At 44.6% G+C, this 20,480-nt stretch overlaps 1 protein-coding gene and 1 pseudogene across 1 annotated transcript in view; both read left to right on the plus strand.

Annotated features, from left to right (window-relative positions):
• Nucleotides 1–20,480, plus strand: part of LOC126263399 (short stature homeobox protein 2-like) — a 122,522-nt gene that overhangs the window by 48,616 nt on the left and 53,426 nt on the right. The window lies entirely within an intron of this gene.
• On the plus strand, nucleotides 17,499–17,616 carry LOC126191904 (5S ribosomal RNA; annotated as a pseudogene).

Genomic DNA, 20,480 nt, shown 5'->3' on the forward strand with positions numbered 1-20,480 from the left:
TTTCTGCGCGTCAGAAAGCTCACTCCACAGATATTTGTACTCTGTGGGACACAGCAGTTATATTCATGAAATTCTGAGCTAAGCTTTATAAAGGTCACATGTAATTCCCGGGTACAGGGTGTTCCTGGAGGAACGGTCAATACTCAGGGTTGCGATAGAAATGACCATTCAAAGCATAAAAAGTCTAGTACACATGGACTCTAAAATGCATACCTTTGAAGAGATTTGTTTCACGTTATCGAAGATTAAGACATGTTCATATCTCTTAAAGTATGCGTTTTAGAGCCCATGCTTGCTAGACTTTTTTCCCCACGCGAGTGTTCCTGTCATAGCCATAAATATTGATCATTCCTTCTGGGACACCCTGTACACCAAAATGATCGTAAAAATAATAGGAATTCACTACCGCTAAACCTACCCATTAGCACTGCTCTTATAGAAGTTACTATGTTTCTGCAACTAAAAGTCTCAGACCCATGGCCATTGCACAGCGCAACTTACAACCCGGTTAATTAATACTGAATATGCCAATTGTGCCAGATCTTTGAGTCCTCCATAGCTACACAGTATATGAACGAACACGTGAAAGGTACTATCGTTTACTTTCCACTTGATACGTAACATGTGCAGTTATACGTTAGATTGTTGATAATTTGAGTAATGATTCATGCTAACGATTAACGAGAACACAAATCTCATTTCACGAGGTGTGTGTGGCAAAAGTTAACAAGCTGCTTGTCTCTTTTTGGAAGCTACATTTCCAGAATTTTTGCAATAAATCTGTCCACAATTCACTGTAAAATCTGATGGCACCACCATAAAGACACTTCAAATGAATACTCTAATCTTAATGTGTCATATGTGTTTGAACATCTTTCCGCATATTTATTGATGAACGCATGCGCATGAGTTTTGTAAGAGTCTTTAAATCTGAATGATAGCCCATTTTATAAAATTGGTGGTTTACATGGAAGAGTCGGGGAAACTAGAGAGTATAAAGGACGCGGAAGCTCTTGCAAGTTTGATCATCAGTTCAGGAAGAACCTGCGTCAGTCTGCGGTATGGATATGCAAGTGATCGATTGTGGGTGGGGAGTCTTGCCACACATGTGAAATACTTTAACTTTTGTTTGGAGTTAGTGTAATTTCGACGAGTCGGTTGTGCATGTGAAATACTTTAACTTTTGAATGCGCAATTTTGATGGTTTCGGTGTTCGAATCTCACAATGATTTATGGTGATCATTCTTTTAAAATGATTTTATTCACATTATTTCGCAGTTGTGCTATACTTAGAGGTTTGACTGTAAAATAACTTGAATATTTATGAATTTGCACTGGGCTAGCCGCAGTGTATGAATGACAGCAGCATGTGACCCACTCTTGAGATGGACAGTGAGCCAACATTATTACTTTGTGTCGCACAGTTGTTTGATCTCCCAGTATTGTATTGTATTGTATTTATTTAAACTAAAAGAGAGGGGAGGAAGTTTCCACAGAAGATCACCTCGAATGGCGAATCACGTACTTGTTGATGCACGCCATTAGCAATGTTCACGAAAAATCGCGTGATACGATGCATCCCACATGCCAACAATGCAGGCGATGAAGCTATTCTGATGCGGTGGATTCTTATACGGGATGGAAAGGGGTCCCCGGCCTGTCTACCATAGTCTGTCACCGTCAAATGTTACAAGTCTCTACTATCCGACAAAGTGCACCCGTTAATTTGCACGCATGGCTCGTATGCAACCTTTACTATCAACAAGGCTATCTGTCAGTTTATAGTTCCGAAACTGGGTTAGTTCCACACCACCGACTTTAAGATGCTTGTAAGCTCCACCAACCTCTCCATTCAGGGTCACCTGGCCTCAATTCTACTGACATATCTCGGACGCCAAAGAGTGCACACTGGAATCAACTACAAACTATCTGATTTCACGATATGTGCTTGTCTTCTTGGAAGCTATATTTTCAGAATTTTTGCAATAAACCTGTCCACAATTCACAACTCTCTTCTAGCGGTTGCTACAGGAATTTGATGAACATCCAAAGAACGCTCTCACACGTATTAAACGGACCCGTGATTAAACGCACCGCTCTAAGCTTGAATTGCGCCCATGTCCATATGCTATTGCAGCCCATTCATATTTTTTAAGATACAAGAATAACATATTTATGTAAATTTAACCATCTAATGTAATGACTGAATTGTGCACCTATTGTTGGCTTATGCAGCCCATTCACATTTTAAAAAAATAATAATAATTGAATTGTGATGTAGAGCGATGAATACCCAAGCTCCAGCTACACCATCTTGCAGTTATTTTTGCATCCAGTGTAAGCAAGCATATCTCCAACATGCATAACATCTTTGAAGTCACAGGGTAAACACAATGTACAGCGGAGATAACACACGACAAGTGGTAGTATGCAGACAGAATGAGATTTTCACTCTGCAGTGTAGTGTGCGCTGATACGAAACTTCCTGGCAGATTAAAACTGTGTGCCGGGCCGAGACTCGAACTCGGGATCTTTGCCTTTCGCGGGCAACGGTAGAGCACTTGCCCGCGAAAGGCAAAGGTCCCGAGTTCGAGTGTCGGTCCGGCGCACGGTTTTAATCTGCCAGGAAGTTTCAGTATGTAGACAATTTACGTTTATAGTACTCATGTAGGTACAATTTACTCTTAAATATCCGCGTTTCTTAACTTTAAAATTATCTTTTCAAAAAAAAATTTATCGTCAGCAAAATACGCTCTATAACCCACACTGCACTTGGTCTGCTGCTGTGAAAAGGTGTCTGTGCTCTTCACAAACACCATAATAAACAATTCTCCACCTGAAGATGATGGTGTGAACCACTGAGGCGCGTAGTGGCAAAATAATTAAGTGACCCACGCAGAAAACTGTTTTATTTATATTAATAATTCTTGTTCCGATTTTTCGATTGACAACCTTTCAGCCGTTCTTGCGGTAGGTCGTTTGCAACATTTTTAAATCACTTTACACAATACTGTGGAGTTAACGCGCGTGCGTCAGAGATAACATTTGAGAATGGCTGTAAAGTTGTGAGCCGAATTATCGGAACAAGAATTAATAATATCTCGGATGCACGCCCGAAAGTTGACGGAATATTCGATCCGGCATGAAAATTTCAAGGAACATAAAGCTTGCTGTATATTTCGTATCAAGGAGCATTTTATCATTATCTTAATTTAAAATATCATCTTGTTTCCTGATAGGCTTTTCTGTTTCCCTTCTATGCTCCATATTGGTTTGCTTTTATGTTCATTATTATTCATCTCTGACATGGCATGCAAGCTTTTTGACATTTTTTATAAGTCTTCTAAATAAAGAACAATGCCATCTATAATATGGAAGTAGTTGCAAATCCATGCTTATCCTGACCGCCTACACAGTGTCGAAAAACTCAGTGCCCAAACTGACAGGGATGACGACAGAGACAAAAACAAATATATTTCGTGAAGCAACCGTGTGTCGGAAACTCATATTGTTGGCGTACTGAATATGCAGGAAGTTATTGTGTGTCATTGAGATCAAAACTGTGTTAAATGTTTTTCACTGCTTTATTGTTCTGATCACTATTTCATCAGAATAAATGTTCAAAATGAGCACCATTAACCTCCGTGCAGAGCCGGTATCCACGTAGCAAGGAGTCTCGTGTTCGCTGGAAAATGTGTGGTGTGTTCTGTATTTCTGTTGTTACTGCAAAAATTCTTGCAATCCATTTCGCGCCGGCCGCGGTGGCCCAGCGGTTCTTGGCGCTTCAGTCCGGAATCGCGCGACTGCTACGGTCGCAGGTTCGAATCCTGCCTAGGACATGGATGTGTGTGGTGTCCTTAGGTCAGTTAGGTTTAAGTAGTTCTAAGTTCTAGGGGACTGATGACCTCAGATCTTAAGTTCCATAGTGCTCAGAGCCATTTGAACCATTTGAACCAATTCCGCTCCAGAATCAACAGCGATGGAATACAGCTTGGCTTTCATGTAGGCCAAGAGAAAGAAGTCTGATGGAGAGAGGTCCGGGGAGCTTGCAGACCAATGCACAGGTTGTCGCCCGCTGATCCACCGACTGCCATAAGTACTGGTTATTACCATTCTAACTGGTTCAGCAATGTATACTGGAACTCCATCATGCTGAAACCACATTCTCCTTCTGCCTTCAGCCACATGGTATACAAAGTGCATGTCTCGCAGTTCTTCCAATTTGTAGAGCTCCATGTTGTCACTGCAACTGTCATACAGGCACTAGTGCAAACAGCAGTTTACCGACTCAGTTGGTTCAAATGGCTTTAAGCACTATGGGACAACATCTGAGGTCATCAGTCCCCTAGACTTAGAACTACTTAAGCCTAACTAACATAAATACATCACACACATCCATGCCAAGGCAGGATTCGAATCTGCGACCGCAGCAGCAGCGCGGTTCCGGACTGAAGCGCCTAGAACCAGTCGGCTACAACGACGGATTCAATGTCGAAGGGAATGACATGATAGCATACAACGTATCTCAAACTAACATTTGGTGTAACAAAGTTAGACACAATGACTTTTATGTGTTCCACTCGTGTATTACCTGCACATGCTCAATGTTCATGCAATATTGGTTTCTGAACACATGATTGCTCTACGAAATGTATTTATTTTTGTCTCCTGTATCACCCCTGTTAGTTTGGGCCTTAAATTTTGAACACCCTGTATACATATTACGAATTAAAGGCCCCCCACTGTGTTTTTCTGTCTGTATTTGAAGGCTAATCTTAGGAAGTACTACAGGGATTTTGATACAGTTTTCACCAATAGTTAAAATGATTCAAGAGGAATGCTTATGTATACAGTTTATACAATTGCCACTAAACAAGTCGTCTGGGCATAGATACTTCATACCAGCCGTGCAAAACCGGCGAGGGTAGCCAGTTTTGTATGGTTATCTCTGTTAGTTATGTGACACTCTAATGCCTTTTATAGTTATCTCTGTCTGTTATGTGATACTCTAATGCCTTTTATTATCCAAGGTTTTGTTGATATACCACTCGTACCATATTTCTGCTAGGAAGTCCTCAGTACTCCCATAAGCCTGGTCCTATACTCGGTATTCTCATGTTTTTTTAACACTGAACGATAGTGCATGAACATCTAATGCCGTCCTGGCATAATAGGTATATACACTCATAGTCTGCAAGCCATCAAACTGTGCATGACGAAGGGTACCTTGTAACGCCGCTAGTCATTTCGTTTCCTGCTCCACATGCAAATGGAGCGAGGGAGAAACGACAGCCTACATGTTTTCCTACAAGTCATGATTACCTTATCTTGTTTCCGCGGTCCTTACACGACATGCATGTTGGTGGCAGGAGGATCGTTTTACAGTCTGTCGCAAATTCTGATTCTTTGAACTTTACCGGCAGTGTTTCACGAGAAGAACGTCGTCTTTCCTCCACGGATTCCCATTTAAATTCACAAAGCATTTCCAAAACACTCGCTTGTTGATCGAATCTACTGGTGACAGATCTAGCAGAAAACATCTGAATTACTTCGATGTCTTTCTTTAATTCAGCCTGGAGGGAGTCCGATATACTCGAACATTGTTGCAAAATGGATCGAACAAGTATTCTGTACGCGATCTCCCTTACAGATGAGCTAGAATTTCGGAGATTTCTCCCGATGAACCGAAGTCGATCAATCGCCTTCCGTGCAGCCGACTTTAAGTGCTCATTCCATTTCATGTCGTTTTGCACAGTTACGTCTCGATGTTTAATCGATGTGTCACCAGCCCTGTTCTTCCTATTTATATGCATTAACTTACATTTTTACACATTTAGTACAAGCTACGGTTCATAGCACCATATAGAAATTCTGTCTAAGTCATTTTGTATGCTCCTACAGTCAGTTTAAGACGACACTGTACCGTATGCTTCAGAGGCAGTTAACTGCTGGCCGTATCTGTCAGGCCATGTATGTACGCAGAGCATTAGAACGGTCCTAATACACTTCTCTGGGGCACTCCTGGCGACAGCTTTGTCTCTTATGAACACTCGCCCTCCAGGACAACGTACTGTCTTCTACAAGGCGTGTTTTTAAAGTAAGTACCGTTTTGAAATTTAAAAAATACGTGCTAAGATATCTCAATAATTTTATTTTTACATGGAAGCCTGTAACTTAATCTATTTTTCTACATAATTTCCGTCAATACTGAGGCACTTGTCATAACGTTGTACCAGTTTTTGAATACCCTCCTGATAGAAGTCTGCCGCCTGACTTGTTAACCACTGCATCAACACTGTTTTGACTTCGTCTTGAAGACGCTGACCGCCCAGGTGTTTCTTCAAGTGCAGGAACAGATGGTAGTCACTGGGCGCAAGATCGGGGCTGTACGGAGGATGATCTAGAGTTTCCCATCGAAAAGATGTGACGAGATCTTTGGTCGGATTCGCCACATGCGGACGGGCATTGTCTTGCAGCAAAATTATGCCCTTGCTCAACTTCCATGGACTGTTACTTTGCTTCTGGTGTGACGTAGGCCACCCATGTTTCATCGCCCGTATCAATTTGGCTTAAGAAATCATCACCGTCGTTGTGGTACCGCTCAAGGAAAGTCAATGCACTGTATAACGTTTGGTTTTGTGCACATCCGTCAACATTTTCGGTACCCAACGGTGGGCACAATTTTCGGTAATTCAAGTGCTCGGTCACAATGCCATACAAAACACTACGAGAAACATTAGGAAAGTCATCCCACAAGGAGGAAATCGTAAAGTGTCTGTTTTGTCTCACCTTATTGTGCACTTCCTGCACCAAACTTTCATTAATGACCGAAGGACGCCCACTCCGTTGTTCGTCATGCACATTTGTGCGGCCACCTTTAAATGCTCTCACCCACTTTCTTACCATTCCACCACTCATAATGTTTTCTCCGTAAACTGCACAGATCTCACGATGAATATGGATTGCCTTTAGGCCTTTAGCACTAAGAAATCTTATAACAGCCCGTACTCCACAGTCGGCGGGACTCACGACTATCGGAGGTATCTTAAACACTCAGTACACTACGTAAACAAGGAGGAATCACTGTAATGGCGTCAGTGCGTAGATTAAGGTACAGGCTTTCATGTAAAAATAAAATTATGGAGATATTTTAGCACGTCGTTTTTTAATTTCAGAACGGTACTTACTTAAAAAACACGCCTCTTACGTAGCTACTTCTGAAAATAAGTTACACGTGTCATCTCGCGCTAAGACAACTGCGCAACGACAATGTCGTATTGTCTGAAGAGAGCGCACGTTCGGTATTGCCTGCAGGCACAATTCTGCTGCAGTACGGATAACAGGTGCATCGCAGTGTGAGGTTGAAATGACGCGGTGTACAGGATGGCAGCCAGTAAAAGGAATATTTTAGGGAATTTGCTTAAGAAATTTATTTCAAAGGCCCAGTGGAATCTTTACAAGTTTTCTCCCAGAGTAATTCACGCCGTGTCTACGTGACACAAGTCGCTTACCTTTCAAAACAAAGGCGGTTCTGTCCAGTTAAAGCTGCTGACACGAGACGCCCTGAGCCCTCTGCTGAAATTGCTGGCGAATTCGCGCCACTGATTTTAGCCAATAGCGTGCGCGGGATACCGATCACGTGTGTGGACGGTGCATATCTCTCTTGTAATCCAGATCTCGAGCAGAACAGACGTCGTTTTGGAAGGCAGAGCCCCTGGTTCTGTTTTTCACGACCGGCCACCAACGAAAGTTAACATGAACCGCCTCCCCTTCCGTTGCTCATTTTAATTAATTGTTCGACCTCCTAGACTGGCCTAAACCTGGTAACTTCCGACCCTAGGCACGCGCTTTGTACTCCGTATATTGAAATATATCCTCTTTATTGTACTTAATTTCCTGTTTTGTCATTTAACGGCAGCCCTGGATGCCCACTCTCAAATTCTGACCGCTGCACACTGCCGCCACGAGGCATATTTAACAACCTACTTCTCCTTTCCCTGCCATTTTATACATTAACATTGGTGTCAGAAGTTTCTCTCCCTATCCGCAAACCAGGTACTCTTTTACAATTGGTGTCAGAAGTGGGACGTTACATTGGTTGCAGAAGTCCCTCGTAAACTTCCCCTAACTGTACAGCGGCACATGGAAACGTACTCCGAAGCTCAAGCACGCGGGGCAGTAAGGGTGTTGTGGTCAAAATATCTAAATGCCACACAGATTCATCGTGAAATTCTGGTGGTATGTGGATCAAATACAATGTTGCGTTCAGCCGCAGTAAAATGGTACGAACAGTTTGTTAAGCGCTGCACAGACGTTGGTGATGCACATTGGGAAGACCGCATCTTGCAGCATGCGATTTTCGGCAAGCTAAATGAACATCTGGAGAAAGAGATTTTGCAACTTTGAGGACGTTCACCCAGAGGATCTTGAATTGTTCCGTGACCAAGGAGAATGAACGATTGGCAGAACGATCCAACCGTTCTTTAGAGAGATCTGACGACTAAGTTCAAAAATAGTCTTATGTATCTGCGTCACTCTGGAGTGTAGTATAACATTCAGTAATAATTATTTGACCTGCCATAGTAACGGGTAACTTACTTTTCTAATGCCCTCGTTTTCTTTAAAAGACTTAGAGCCCCTCACTTATCAGAGAACCTCTTCCGTATGCTTGAACCTTCCTCAATAGTCTGCGGTGTGACACTGTGTCAAACGATTTCCTGAAATCTGTGGATGTGAATTCTGCCTGTTGCCCTTCATCCATGTATCGCAGGGCATAGCGTGAAAGTAGGCGTCACATCTAACAAGGGGATCCTCCATACTGTAAATCACGGATTTTGAAGCGCTTCAAATATGTTTTAGAGGCACTTACCCTGAGTACGTGTCTATCCGGTTTTTTAGCGACGGGCCTTGGTTTTTGAGAAAATCGATTTTGAAGTTCATTGCACGCTTTGTATGCCCGTAACATTACATATATTCCGAGCAAGTCAGCGTAGCGCAGCGGTACACGGCTACCGCGCTAGAGGTACCGTGTTCGAATCCTGCTCGTATACCTTTTTCCTTCCATTTCACAGAATTTTTCTAACACACGGCACTAGAGACGCTTTGTGAGCAACTGACGCTGTAGTTAGATGCGAACGTAAAGGAATGCAACTCACATCCTCATTGGCCGCAACTAGGAGCTGGTGTTCCCGTTACGGCTTACAGTATTCACGGGAGAGGGGACGATAATGGGCGGAGATTGATTTCGGGTAATACAAGAAGCGACCGCTGTACGAACGTTTGGGACTCCAAATGCGAACCACAAACGGAATGAATATTTGAAAAAATGAATAACTGAGTATGTCTTCATAATTTCGGACATCTTACACTGTTTGCTGATATGCTTTGAAATAAAATTTTGAAAAAAAGAAAGTACACGAGCAGGATTCGAACACGGTACCTCTAGCGCGGTAGCCGTGTACCGCTGCGCTACACTGACTTGCTCGGAATACATGTAGTGTTGCAGGTATACAAAACGCGCAATGAACTTCAAAATCGATTTTCTCAAAAACTAAGACCCGTCGCTAAAAAACCGGGTAGCCAGGTACTCAGGGCAAGTGCCTGAACAACATATTTGAAGCGCATCAAAATCCGTGGTTTCCGTATGGAGGGTCCCACCATAAGTGGGGACGCCGATGGTGTGTCTCGACAGTGCGTATTTCAATGCGCAAAGTCCCAAGCGACTGGAATAAAGCTCGTGTGACTCCCGTATACAAGAAGGGTAAAAGAACGGACTCGCAACATTACGGACCAGTATTCCTAACATCCGTTTGTTGCCGAATCCTTGAACATATTCTTACTCTGACTGTAATAAATTTTCTTGCCAACGAGAAGCTTATGCCCACGAGTCAGCATGGCTGTAGAAAGGATCGCTAGTGCAAAACTCATATTGCTCTTTTCTCACACAATGTACTGAGAATTATGGATCATGTGCAACAGGCAGATTCCGTACTTCTATATTTCCGGAAAGCATTTGACACGGTGCCCCATTGCAGGCTGTTAACGACGGTACGGAATAGGTTCACAGATATGAGAGCGGCTCGAAGACGTTTCAAGTTACACTGCTGGCCACCGTAAATGCAACACCAAGAAAGACAAGAGGTAGCACAACAAGATTTATTTTGTAGATAACATGTTGACCAAGTATCAAATGATTACGTTTACAGACGTCTGTGACATGTGGTTCCTGCCAGAATCAGTAGCTAGAGTAGCCGCCATTGTTGGAGATCACCGCTGCCACACGTCTCGGCATTGAGTCAAAGAGACGTTGGATGTTTTCCTGGGGTACAGCACCCCAAGCAGCTTCCACACGTTGCCAAAGATCATCTGGTGTGGCAGCTGGGGATGTAATCTGGGTCACTCGTTGAGCAACCACGGACCACATGTTTTCTATCGGCGAAAGATCCGGAGAGCGAGCCGGCCAGGGAAGCAGTTCAATCTGGTTATTGACGAAGAACCTTTGGACAATGCGTGCCACGTGTGGTCGCGCATTATCCTGTTGAAATATGGCTGTGGCCGAGCCCTGAAGGTAAGGAAGGACAACTGGCTCCAGCACCTCGGATATGTAGCACCGGCTATTTAAAGTACCGGCAATGCGTACTAGAGGCGTGCGAGAGTAATATCCAATACCGCCCCATACCATAATACCCGGTGCAAGACCAGTGTGGCGGTGCATAATGCAGCTGTCCAGCATCCTCTCTCCACGGTGTCTCCACACTCGAATCCGACCATCGTGGTGCTGCAGACAGAAGCGTGCCTCGTCAGTAAAGACAACGTCATTCCATTCTGCCGTCCACATCCGTCTGTCATCACACCATTGGCGACGGAGACGTCTGTGGTTCTGCGTCAATGGTAGACGAAGCAATGGACGTCTTGCGGACAGACCACTCTGCTGTAAACGGCGTCGAATGGTACGCGCGGACACTGGATGATGCGTTACAGACGCAATGTGCTGTGCTATGGTTCGGGATGTCACTGAGCGATCCGTCACTGCCATGCGCACAATTTGCCTATCAGCACGTGCAGTGGTGCACCGAGGTGAATGCGACCGACCACGTCGGTCCGTCGTACCCTCCTGCATCCAACGGTCACATATCCGCATTACGGTTGTTTGGTTTCGTCCAACACGACTAGCGATTTCTCTGTATGATAATCCACAATCTCGGTAAGCCACTGTCCTTCCTCTGTCGAACTCGGATACTTGATCAAAAGATGTTCGCTGTTGTCTACGAGGCATAACTGATCGTCTTGTGAAACAACCACAAGGTAAACACACGTGCCGAACGTACACTCGTCGAAATCGCCAAGCCTTAAATGGCGCTATGAGGTGGCGCCACAGGCGCGCGTGATGTGCGTCTGCGCTGAAATTCTAATCAGTTGCATATCTCATCGCTGCAAACCCATGGTGTAAATTTCACTTTATTCGGATGCTTCCTTCAGGGTGTTGCATTTACGGTGGCCAGCAGTGTATATAGCCCAGTATGTTTCCCTCGACGGCGAGTCTTCATCAGAGACAAGGTTATCGTCAGGAGTGTCCCAGGGAAGTGTGACAGGACCGCTGTTGTTCTCTGTATACATGAATGATTTGGCGGATAGCGTTGGCAGCAATCTGCAGTTATTTAATGACGATGCTCTGGTGTACGGTAAGGTTTCGAAGTTGACTGGCTGTTGGAGGATGCAAAATGACTCACATAAAATGTCTAGTTGGTGTGAATGTACACTACTGGCCATTAAAACTGCTACACCACGAAGATGACGTGCTACAGCCGCGAAATTTAACCGACAGGAAGCAGATGCTGTGATATGCAAATAATTAGCTGTTCAGACCATTCACACAAGGTTGGCGCCGGTGGCGACACCTACAACGTGCTGACATGAAAGAAGTTTCCAACAGATTTCTCATACACAAACAGCAGTTGACCGGCGTTGCCTGGTGAAACGTTGTTGTGATGCCTCGTGTAGGGAGGAGAAATGCGTACCATCACGTTTCCTACTTTGATAAAGGTCGGGTTGTAGCCTATCGCGATTGCGGTTTATCGTATCGCAACATTCCTGCTCGCGTTGGTCGAGATCCAATGACTGTTAGCAGAATATGGAATCGGTGGGTTCAGGAGGGTAATACGGAACGCCTTGCTGGATTCCAAGGGCCTCGTATCACTAGCTCTCGAGATGGCAGGCATCTTATCCGCATGGCTATAACGGATCGTGCAGCCACGTCTCGATCCCTGAGTCAACAGATGGGGACGTTTGCAAGACAACAACCATCTGCACGAACAGTTCGACGACGTTTGCAGCAGCATGGACTATCAGCTCGGAGACCATGGCTGCAGTTACCCTTGAAGCTGCATCACGGACAGGAGCGCCTCCGACGGTGTACTCAACGACGAACCTGGGTGCACGAATAGCAAAACGTCAATTTTTCGGATGAATCCAGGTTCTGTTTACAGCATCATGGTGGTCGCATCCGTGGTTGGCGACATCGCGGTGACGCACATTGGAGGCATGTATTCGTCATCGCCATACTGGAGTATCACCCGGCGTGGTGGTATGGGGTGCCATTGGTTACACGTCTCGGTCGCCTCTTGTTCGCATTGACGGCACTATGAACAGAGGACGTTAAATTTCAGATGTGTTACGACCCGTGGCTCTACCCTTCATTCGATCCCTGCGAAACCCTACATTTCAGCAGGATAATGCACGACCGCATGTTGCAGGTCCTGTACGGACCTTTCTGGATACAGAAAATGTTCGACTGCTGCCGTGGCCAGCACATTCTCCAGATCTCTCACCAATTGAAAGCGTCTGGTCAATGGTGGCCGAGCAAGTGGCTCGTCACTATACACCAGTCACTGATCTTGATGAACTGTGGTATCGTGTTGAAGCTGCATGGGCAGCTGTACCTGTACACGCCATCCAAGTTCTGTTTGACTCAATGCCCAGGCGTATCAAGGCCGTTATTACGGCCAGAGGTGGTTGTTCTGGGTACTGATTTCTCAGGATGTATGCACCGAAATTGCGTGAAAATGTAATCACATGTTAGTTCTAGTATAATATATTTGTCCAATGAATACCCGTTTATCATCTGCATTTCTTCTTTGTGTAGCAATTTTAATGGCCAGTAGTGTAGAAAAATGTAATTTAAAGCGGATGAATAGGAAAAACAAACCTGTAATGTTGGGATACAGCATTAGTAGTGTCCTACTTGATACAGTCATGTCGTTCAAATGCCTGGTTGTAACGTTGCAAGACGATATGGTGGTAGAGAAGGCGAATGGTCGACTTCGGTTTACTGGGAGAATTTTAAGAAAGTGTGGTTCATCTGTAAAAGAGACCGCATTTAGGACGCTGGTGCGACCTATTCTTGAGCATTGCTCGAGTGTTTGGGATTCGTACCAGGTCGGATTAAAGGAAGACATCGAAGTAACTCAGAGGCGGGCTGCTACATTTTTTACCGGTGTGTTTAAGCAACACTTAAGCGTTACAGAACTCAAACGAGAATCCCTGGAGGGAAGGGGGGAGACATCAGTTTTCTGACTGGCTTGATGCAGTCTGCCACGAATTCCTCTCCTGTGCTAACCTCTTCATCTCAGAGAAGCACCTGCAACCTACGTCCTCAATTATTTGCTGGATGTATTCCAATCTTTGTCTTCCTCTACAGTTTTTGCCCTCTACAGCTCCACCTACTACCATCTTAACGGATGTATCATACTGTCCCTTCTCCTTATCATTGTTTCCCACACGTTCCTTTCCTCTCTGATTCTGCGCAGGACCTCCTCATTCCTTATCTTACCAGTCAACCAAATTTTCAACATTCGTCGGTAGCACCACATCTCAAATGCTTCGATTCTCTTCTGTTCCTGTTTACATACAGTCCATGTTTCACTACCATTAAATGCTGTACTCAAGACGTACATTCTCAGAAATTTCTTCCTCAAATTAAGGCCTATGCTTGATGCTAGTAGACTTTCCCTGGCCAGGAATTCCCCTTTTGCTATTGCTAGTCTGCTTTTGATGTCCTCCTTACTCCGTCCGTCATTGGTTATTTTACTGCCTAGGTACCAGAATTCCGTAACTTCATCTATCTCGTGACCATCAATCGTGATGTTAAGTTTCTCGCTGTTCTCGTTTCTGCTACTTCTCATTACTTTCTTCGATTTACTCAGAACAACAATGTCATCAGCGAATCGTATCCTTTCACCTTGAATTTTAATTTCACTCCTAAACCTTTCTTTTATTTCCATCATTGCTTCTTCGATGTACAGTTTGAACAGCAGAGGCGAAAGTCTACATTCCTGTCTTACATCATTTTTAATCCTAGCACTTCTTTCTTGGTCGTTCACTCTTATTATTCCCTCTTGGCTCTTGTACATATTGTAAATTACCCGTCTCTCCCTACAGCTTTTTCTCAAAATTTCGAACATCTTGCACCATTTTACATTGTCGAACTTTTTTTCAGGTCGACAATTCCTATGAACGTCTTGCTTCCATTATTAACCGTAACGTCAGAATTGGCTCTCTCGTGCCTTTACCTTTCCTAAAGCCAAACTGATCATCACCTAGCACATCCTCAATCTTCTTTTCCACATTTCTGTACACTATTCTTATCAGCAACTTGGCTGCATGAGCTGTTAAGCTGATTGTGCTATAATTTTCCCACTTATCAGCTCTTGCAGTCTTCGGAATTGTGTGGATGATATTTTCCAGAAAAGATGGTATGTCGCCAGACTCAAACATTCTACACACCGACGTGAATAGTCGTTTTGTTGCCACTTCCCCCAATGATTTTAGAAATTCTGACGGAATGTTATCTATCCCTTCTACCTTATTTGATCTTAAGTCCTCCAAAGCTCTTTTAAATTCTGATTCTAATACTGGATCCCCTATCTCTTCTAAATCGACTCCTGTTTCTTCTTCTATCACATCAGACAAATCTTCCCCCTCTCAGAGGCTTTCAATGTATTCTTTCCACCTATGCGCACTCTCCTCTGCATTTAACAGTGGAATTTCCGTTGCACTCTTAGTGTCACCACCCTAGCTTTTATTGCCATCGAAGATTGTTTTGACTTTCCTGTATGCTGAGTCTGTCCTTCCGACAATCATTTCTTTTTTGGTTTCTACACATTTTGCATGCAGCCATATCACCTTATCTTCCCTGCACTTCCTACTTATTTCATTCCTCAGATACTTGTATTGCTCTATTCCTGAGTTTCCCGGAACATTTTTGTGCTTCCTCCTTTCATAGATCAACTGAAGTATTTCTTCTGTTACCCATAGTTTCTTCGCAGTTACCTACATTGTACCTACGTATTTGTTTCCAGCTTTAGTGATGGCCCTTTTTAGAGATGACCATTCCTCTTCAGCTGTACTGCCTACTGAGCTATTCCTTACTGCTGTATCTTTGGCCTTAGAGAACTTCAAGCGTATCTCAACATTCCTTAGTAGTTCCGTAACCCACTTCTTTGCGTATTGATTCTTCCTGACTAATCTCTTAAACTTCAGCCTCCTCTTCATCATCATTATTACATTGTGATCTGAGTCTATATCTGCTCCTGGGTACGCTTTGCAATCCAGTATCTGATTTCGGAATCTCTGTCTGACCATGATGTAATCTAACTGAAATCTTCCCGTATCACCGAGCCTTTTCCAAGTATACCTGCTCCGCTTATGATTCTTTAACGGAATACTCTTTGACAGAATACTCTCTGTTAGAAGCTGAAATTTATTGCAGAACTCAATTAGTGTTTCTCCTCTCTCATATCTTGTCCCGAGCCCATATTCTTCTGTAACCTTTTCTTTTACTCCTTCTCCTACAATTGCATTCCAACCCCCCATGACTATTAGATTTTCGTGTCCCTTTATGTACTGTGTTACCCTTTTAATATTCTCGTATACTTTTTCTATCTCTTCATCTTCAGCTTGCGACGTTGGCATGTATACCTGAACTATCGTCGGTGTTGATATACAGTCGATTCTGATGAGAACAACCCTATCACGGAACTGTCCACAGCAACACACTCTCTGCCCTACCTTCCTGTTCAGAAAGAATCCTAGTCTAGTTATACCATTTTCTGCTGCTGTTGATATTATCCTATACCAGAAATCCTTGTCTTCTTTCCATTTCACTTCACTGACCCCCACTATATCTAGATTTAACCTTTGCGTTTCCCTTCTCAGATTTTCTAGTTTCCCTACCACGTTCAAGCTTCTGACATTCCACGCCCCGACTCGTAGAACGTTATCCTTTCGTTGATTATTCAGTCTTTTTCTCATGGTCACCTCCCCCTTTGCAGTCCCCTCCGGGAGATCTGAATGGGGGACTATTCCGGAATGTTTTGCCAATGGAGAGATCATCATGACACTTTTTCAGTTGCAGGTCACATGTCCTGTGGATACATGTTACTTGTCTTTAAGGCAGTGGTTTCCATTGCTTTCTGCATCCCCATGCTTTAGGGATAGTTTGCCACCCCCACGTCAAGAGAGTGCCCTGAACCTCTGTCCGTTCCTCCGCCCTTTTTGACAAGGCCGTTGGCAGAATGAGGTGTGACATCTTATGCCGGAAGTCTTCGGCCTCCGATACGAAGACAGAATGCGAGAAATTAGGGATCATACGAAAGAATATAGAAAGTCATTTTTCCCTCGCTCTATTTGTGAATGGAACAGGAAAGGAAAAGACTAGCAGTGCAGGAGAATACCCTCCGCCACGCACCGTTCGGTGGATCGCAGAGTACCTACGTAGAAACAGACATAGACGTGCATGGTGTGGCATTGTTTTCAGAAGCTGTGACCCCAACTGTCGGCGTTTCTGCAGTTCCTGGCGGCCCTTGTCCAGCGCGGCGATAAGTTAGCCGTTAGCTGAGAGCAGATTCCTTACTCTGCGAGAAGAAACAAGAAGTTGCGCGCTGTGATTTAGGGCTGCGCGCCGCCGACGGCCGTGAATCAGCGGCGCGTATTTCTGCGCTTAGCGCTGCGCTGCCCAGCCCTATATCACGGCCGTAATATACAAATTGGACGGCGGGAAGTGGCCTTGGGGGAACGCGATATACTGGCGGGGGTGCCCTGTACCAGGCGGACTGCTCCGGGCTCCGGGAGGGCAAGCCCGAGTTTGTCCCGTGGCGAAGCGCCTGCTGACTCCCTTCAGATATATACTGCTGGCCATTAAAATGGCAACACAAGGGTGGCACGAAAAGTAATTTTACTTAATGCGCGAATGTACTCCTGGTATAATAGGTAGAGCATATGATTAAATTTATAGGTTTATTTATTTATTTGACGTATCGCTCTATATGAAGCGCCAAAGAAACTGGTATCGGCGTCTGTATTCAAATACAGAGATATGTAAACAGGCAGAATAACGCGCTGCGGTCGACAACACCTGTATAAGTGTCAGGCGTTAATTGTTAGATCGGTTGCTGTTGCCACAGTGGCAGGTTATCAAGATTTAAGGGGAGGTCTATCATTTTTGCAACGGCCTTGCCGCAGTGGATACAATGGTTCCCGTCGGATCACCGAAGTTAAGCGCTGTCGGTCGTGGTGGGCACTTGGATGGGTGACCATCTGGGCCGCCATGCGCTGTTGCCATTTTTCGGGGTGCACTCAGCCTCGTGATGCCAATTGAAGAGCTACTCGACCGAATAGTAGCGGCTCCGGTCAAAGAAAACTATCGTAACGACCGGGAGAGCGGTGTGCTGACCACGCGCCCCTCCTATCCGCATCCTCAGCTGAGGATGACACGGCGGTCGGATGGTCCCGATGGGCCACTTGTGGCCTGAAGACGGAGTGCATGCTTACTATCTTTGGCCTGAAAAAAGCATGTCCTTTGAGATTTTTTTTTCAGGATGTGTTATAGATATCAGTGTCAAATTTGGTGAAAATGTTTATTGATATTTCCTCTACAAACAGGAATTTTTTCGACCGGAAATGTCGAAGAGCAAAGGCGGATGTGGCGTCGGAACGAAACAAAATTTCGATGTAGGCCTCCAGGCACGGTATGTCACAGGTCAGCCGGCTCGTCTGAAATCAAAATTGAGCTGACGTTAGTGAAGTATATAAGATTCTTTAGGAGTTGTACCTTGCTTAAGTTAGTTGGACCATAGGAAACAAAATGGCGGCTATTTGAAAAAAATAGGGTAATTTTCATAGATTTTTCGACTTCGTCGGCCAAGTAAAAATATTTGTAGTTGATGGATTGGAATAAACGTGGTAGAACTCCTAGGCAATTTAGTTAGCTTCGTCGGTAACAAAGAATCATGCCAAATGGTTCAGTAGATTTGAAGTTACCATACCGCTCGATAAAAAAGTCATTTCGAGAAAAATGCGTTTGAAGCTTTGACTACATATAAATGCAATATTATGCAACTTACGTTCAATCTGCTATTCCGGGTCCGTAAACTAGTCCTTCCTTTTCCTCATAGAGGGCGTTCTGCTCGATCTGGGCCATCCTACGCTGCTCCAGAGCCGCTCGTACGGCCGGTGACAAGCGGTTTTCGGCCGCTTGAATCCTGTGGTCGTCCGAATGCTTGGCGAGTCCCAGAGTGACGTTCATCGTTGTCATGGTCTTCAGAATTTCTGAATGCCCTTCGTTGAAGCTGCTCACTGCCAGGAAAGTCGCAATCTCCACAGTCTTCGCACCAGAATGCAAATGCTTGGAGGCTAACTTCCAAACACACGCGTTCAAACTTTCATTTGAATTTTGTGTGTTTCCTCCCAAGCACCGGTACAGTAACTCGTCCTCGGAAAGAAAGAAAGAAACTGGTGCGTGAAAGAGGCCGATTTCAGGCCGATGCATTTTTTTCTTCAACCGCGAATAACAAACATTTCCGTTACGTATTCGGAAAAACCGTTTTAGGGGTGGATTCTAAACACTTTTATGGATCCAAAAATGCAATTTAAGAAAAACTGATTTTTTGAACAAAAGATAGTAAACCTCGCCTTAAGTGAGTTTGAACGTGGTGTTATGGTCGGCGCAAGAGCGATGGGATTCAGCATATCCGAGGTAGCGATGAAGTGGGGATTTTCCTGTACGACTATTTCACGAGTGTACCGTAAACATCAGGAATCCGGTAAAACATCAAATCTCTTACATTGCTGCGGCCGAAGGAAGATCCTACAAGAACAAGATCGACGACGATTGAAGAGAATCGTTCAACGTGACAGATGTGCAACCCTTCCACAAAATTGCTGTAAATTTCAGTGCTGGGCCACCAACAAGTGTCAGCGTTCGAACCATTCAATGAAACATCATATGGACTTTCGGAGCTGAAGGCCCACTCGTGTACCCTTGATAACTGCACGACGCAAAGCTTTATGCCTCTCCTGGGCCGGTCAACATCGACATTGGACTGTTGATGGCTGGAACATGTTGCCTGGTCGGACGAGTCTTGTTTCAAATTGTATCTAGCGAATGGACGTGTTCGAGTATAGAAACAACATCATGAATCCATGGGCCCTGGATGTCACCAGGGGACTGTTCAAGTTGGCGGAGGCTCTGTAATGGTGAGGGGCGTGTGTTGTTGGAGTGATATGGGACCTCTGTTTCGTCTAGATACGACTTTAAAAGGTGACAAGTGCGTAAGCATCCTGCATCCATTCAAGTCCATTGTCCATTCTAACGGACTTAGGCAATTCCAGCACGACAGAATTTCTACAGAGTGGCTCCAGGAACACTCTTTTGGGTTTAAAAACTTCCACTGGCCACCAAACTCCCCAGACATGAACATTATTGAGTATATCTGGGATGCCTTGCAATGTGCTGTTCAGAAGAGATCTCCACCCCCTCATCCTCTTACGGATTTCTGGGCAGCCCTGCAGGATTCATGGCGTCAATTCCCTCCAGCACTACTTCAGACATTAGTCGGGTCCATGCCACGTCTTGTTGCGGCTTTCTGCGTGTTCGCGGGCGCCCTACACGATATTAGGCAGGTGTACCAGTTTCTATGACTCTTCGTTACATAAGCGATGATCAAAAACTTTCCGTCTGAGGGCGTTGGAGCACCATATATGCAACCCGCTCGACTCCGATGCGGGTCTATAAGCACCGGCACGTAGGCAAGGCATTAGTGTGGCATTCGTGTCTTTCCAACGTGTGTAGTGAATGCGGAAACGTGAACTATGGTGACGTTATTACCAAATGCGTAAAAACCGTATCAGTGTGCTGTTGTTCTTTACCTGGCTGCCGAATGACAAATGCCGTAGACATCCATCAGAAAATGAAGACTGTTTACGAACAGCAAGTGTATCGAAAATCACCATTTTGGAATGGTGCGCCAAGTTCGATCCTGGTCACGATTCGATACAAGACGCCGATCAATCTGGGAGGCCAGCCTCATCCATTACAGACAACAACGAGCCAGTAGTTAAAGGTGCGATTAGAGCGGACCACAGCATAACCATTCTTGAGCTAGCAAAGGAATGGTTCAAATGGCTCTGAGCACTATGGGACTTAA

This window comes from Schistocerca nitens, chromosome 6, assembly GCF_023898315.1.
Source record: "Schistocerca nitens isolate TAMUIC-IGC-003100 chromosome 6, iqSchNite1.1, whole genome shotgun sequence".
NCBI classification, from domain to species: domain Eukaryota; kingdom Metazoa; phylum Arthropoda; class Insecta; order Orthoptera; family Acrididae; genus Schistocerca; species Schistocerca nitens.